This window comes from Sinocyclocheilus anshuiensis, unplaced genomic scaffold (assembly GCF_001515605.1).
Source record: "Sinocyclocheilus anshuiensis isolate Anshui unplaced genomic scaffold, SAMN03320099.WGS_v1.1 scaffold24, whole genome shotgun sequence".
Lineage (NCBI taxonomy): Eukaryota > Metazoa > Chordata > Actinopteri > Cypriniformes > Cyprinidae > Sinocyclocheilus > Sinocyclocheilus anshuiensis.
Window position 1 is genome coordinate 1,991,514 of NW_015557090.1, and position 4,342 is coordinate 1,995,855.

Sequence of the window (4,342 nt, forward strand, 5' to 3'; positions counted from 1 at the left end):
GAAACGGTCCTCCATAAAATGTGCTGCACACATCTGAATATTTGGGTTGAAGTGTTCTGGAACTGTGTTGTAAATACAACTTAACCACTGATTTCTAGTCGTGTCCTCTTTTGGAAGACCAAACAAAGTAGTTTTGCTTTCGCAATGAAACACACAGTGTCTTCACAACATGGCGGCGGTGGCAACAACAATAAAGTTACGCCTTCTTTCTTTGCGTGAACATTTGGGCTGCGTTATGCAAATCTTCCAACATCGTGACGTAGACGTGGGGGCGTGTTAGAACAAATCGCATCATATGACCCCTTTAACTGATTTCCAGCTTACTGCAAACATTCAATTTTACATTTTATTACCATTTATATTTTTATTTTATGACCTATATTACAGTATAAGAACTTTCAAAAAGATGCCAGAGGAGTGGTTTAGCCTTTTTAAGTTTTACTGTTTCAGTTATATTCTTCTAAACACATTGTTAACAGGAATATACAAGAACCATAAAAGATGCTTGGTGGAACAATATTGTTTTCCAATCGCATATACTGTGCTTATGTGTGTTTGTGTAGGTGGGTTTGTTTGGAAACAAACCTACACTCAATGTCTAGTTATTTGTCTCCTTGCTTCAGCCCATATAAAGTATTGCTCCAATGATTTCACAATCTGGCTTCTGTTTCACAAAATGTCCTATTATGTTTGCAGCACAGCCCTTGCGTCCTGTAAGGCAGAAACAAAGGCATTGCTCACTCCGCGTCTCCTGTTCTCCATTTTTTCAACATCTTGGGTCAATTGTAAGTTGATGCGTTCTTAAATACAGTGATGTCACACTGATTGTGATCAGGAACAGGTCACCAGAGGTGATGCAACGATGCAAAGATGGTTTGTCTGCTGAATGCGGCCTGTCATTACACACTGAATTGAGTGACTGACAGTCTGACAGATGAACATTATAGAGGAGGCAAGAAATCCATCTTTCTTTCTGTCTCTCTCTCGTTTTCCTCTTGTTATTGTCATTTCTCTTGCCTTTCCAGGTCTTTGTTCTAAAAGGAATAGTTCACCCAAAAAATGTCAATTTGCTGAAAATGTACTCTGCCATCCGAGATCTAGATGAGTTTGTTTCTTCATCAGATTTGGAGAAATGTAGCATTGCATCAGTGTCTCAGCAATGGATGCTCATCTCGTGAAGCCAAAAGTTACGTATTTCTAAGAAATAAATCCATCATTAAGACGTTTTAACTTCAAACCGTTGATTCCCGCTAAAATATGAGTTGTCTATCCATAATATTGCTTTCTCCAGTGAAAAAGTCCATCTTGTCTAAATCTGGAGAGAAATATGCACAGATCAAGCACCATTTACAAGTGAAACAGTTCAAACCATTCTAAACAAATATGTCGGCAGATTTTGATGTGAGCATAGGAAGTCGTTATTTTCACTAGAGAAACCGTTATTATGAATTATGGCCAGAAAAGGTTAAAACACCTTAATGATGGATTTGTTTCTTACAGACATGCACTCAGGATGTTAACTGATGGACTGGAGTGGTGTGGATTACTTGTGGATTATTGTGATGTTTTTATCAGCTGTTTGGACTCTCAGTCTGACGGCACCCATTCACTATACAGTGGATCCATTGGTGAGCAAGTGATGGAATGCTACATTTCTCCAAATCTTTTGAAGAAATAAAATCATATACATTTTAGTTGGCATGATGGTGGTTACATTTTCCACAAGTTCTCATTTTTGGATAAGTATTTCTTTTAAATGTGTATATTATAATCAAAATTGTGCTTTATCTAAAACTCTTTAACCTATTTTGTCTTCTTAACAAATTATTGACAAGTACGATAGCTTTATTCTATTCATATGCATCCGGTATAACCAGAAGTGATTTTATGAGTATGAGAGTCCACACCAGAGATGTGAAAGCTTGGGCGTGTGTTGCAGTCGCGGGTCAGCTTTTTCATTAGCAGTCCTGCCGCATCCATCATTAGCCAATCCTCCTGCCAGTGCTAATGGCCTGTCTGTGGCACTAGCAAGGATCCAAACAGCTGTAACCTGGCTAACCCAATTACTCAGCCAGCCAGCAAGGCTTTGTAAATCCTCTAGGGAGCCTCTCGGCTGGCCCTCCCTGCTGGCCGTGCGTTCACTTCAGGGGAAGGAGCCATGAGTGGCCACTGTTTGAGCTCCTGTGGAGGTCTGCAGAAAGGAGAGGAATGGAATAACAAACACAACCGTACAAAGCCATTATTTTGCATAGCTGTACTCAAAAGACACACAGACAGACACTGGAGGAGGGACCCAAGCCATATCTAGAGACCAGAATGTCATGGAGACCTGGGGATGAGCTTTTTTTTTGGCTTGGGGAGGCAAACAACCATCAAGAAACTACCACGAACACCCTAGCAACCACACAGATCCTTGTGAAAGAAAGAAGTGCAAACTGAATGTGATGTTTTCATATACTCATTGGCATGTTATATACAATTAAATGAAAATGTATTATAGTTTAAATGTATATTAAATGCAATAAAACTTAATAGCACTTAAGTACATATTTGTGTGCAATTTCATAATTACTGCTATTGTCTAAAATATACTAACTTTAAATGTAATATCAATGTAACAACCTATACAGTTAAAATTATAATCAAGTACTTTACATGTGCTTTACTATGTTAGTCAACAGATCAAAATAAGTGTAGAAGCATTACTTACATATTGTTAATTACAAATAATTTATTACAAAGTGCACTTTTTTTTAAAAACAATCAAAAAAGTGATCTCTCCTTACACTTAAGAGACCCGTTTTAAACGTTTTGCACTTTTAAAAATTAAGAAACATAGTCATGAAAGTGTATTCTCTTTAAGTGAACTTAAGTTGCCTTTTATTTCATTATCATTATACTATCTGCAAGTAATTAAAAAACATACTTTTAAGATTGTAGGTACACTAAGTGCGTATTTGATCAAATTAAGTGGACTTGTTGTTCACAAGGGACATTTTGATCTCTTTTCACTTAAAACTGATTAATTCACTTTAGAAGACATTGAGCTGAACAAATTACTTTTATGCTGCCTTTAAGTGTTTTTTGGAGCTTCAAGGTTTTGGTCACCATTCACTTGCATTGTGTGGACTGATTGTATAAATCTTCATTTGTGTTCTGTAGAAGAAACAAGGGTAACACTTTAGAATAGGAACACTTATTCACTATTAACTACGTATTTTCCCTCAATAAATTCTTAATTTGCTGCTTATTAATAGTTAGTAAGGTAGTTGTTAAGTTTAGGTATTGGGTAGGATTAGGGATGTAGAATAAGGTCATGTAGAATAAGGCATTAATATGTGCTTAATTAGTACTAATAAATGGCTAATATTCTAGTAATATGCATGCTAATAAGCAACTAGTTAAGAGACCCTAAAATAAAGTGTTACCGAAAAAAGTCATGTACATCTGGGATGGCACCGGAGTGAGTAAATGGGTGAATTTTTATTTTTGGATGAACTTTTCCTTTAGCAATTGTATTGCAACCTCCTGGCAACCTCCGACAACACCCTTGCATTGTGGTGCACCACTCACATTTTCCTAAAAAATAAAAACCTAGTCTGTTGTGTTGTGATTTTGAGGGTATCATCTTGCAGTTTCACTGGTAATCATTCCATAATCATGAGCATCGACTTTAATAACTCAAACTGATCTACTGAGACATCGACCTTGCTTTTGGCTTTGTGCAAATAGGCTTAGAGGTTGACATTGTGCCAAGGACATAAAAGTAGTAATTTACAGCTAGTAGCATGGTAGAAGCCATTATTAAGGCCATATAACTGGACCTAGCACTCAAAAAGCTAGTTTTTCCAAACAGGAAGCATTGTGAATTGAGTCTATCCTCCCATCCTGTGCTTTTGTGTATCTGCACGCTGCTCATTTTTTCTCGCTGCCCAGCACCAGTAAATTACTATGACTGTCTCTCTCCCTCAAGCCTTGTGATCTAATCCTGCGTTGAGGCAATCCAATTTCTCTCCAGCGGTGGGCATCGATGCTCAGCAGTAATACAGTTCCCTAAAATCACTGGCAACATGCAGGTCCTGGAAAGCATTTTCAGAGACAAAGGAAAACAAAGCAAATGGGGAGTCACTGACTCATAGTGGGAGCAGAATTAGCGAAGGAGCACCTGGAGCCTCTGAAAGACCCTCTTACACCCTGCAGGAAAACACTTTCAGACCGATGTGTCAGCCACTTCACAGTCAAAAATGTTGCGCTTTATATGTGCTGAAATATTAAGGGTACAATATACTACCAGTTGAGAAACAGCATTTGGGCCTGTGAGATCAGTTTTGTCTCTCATATA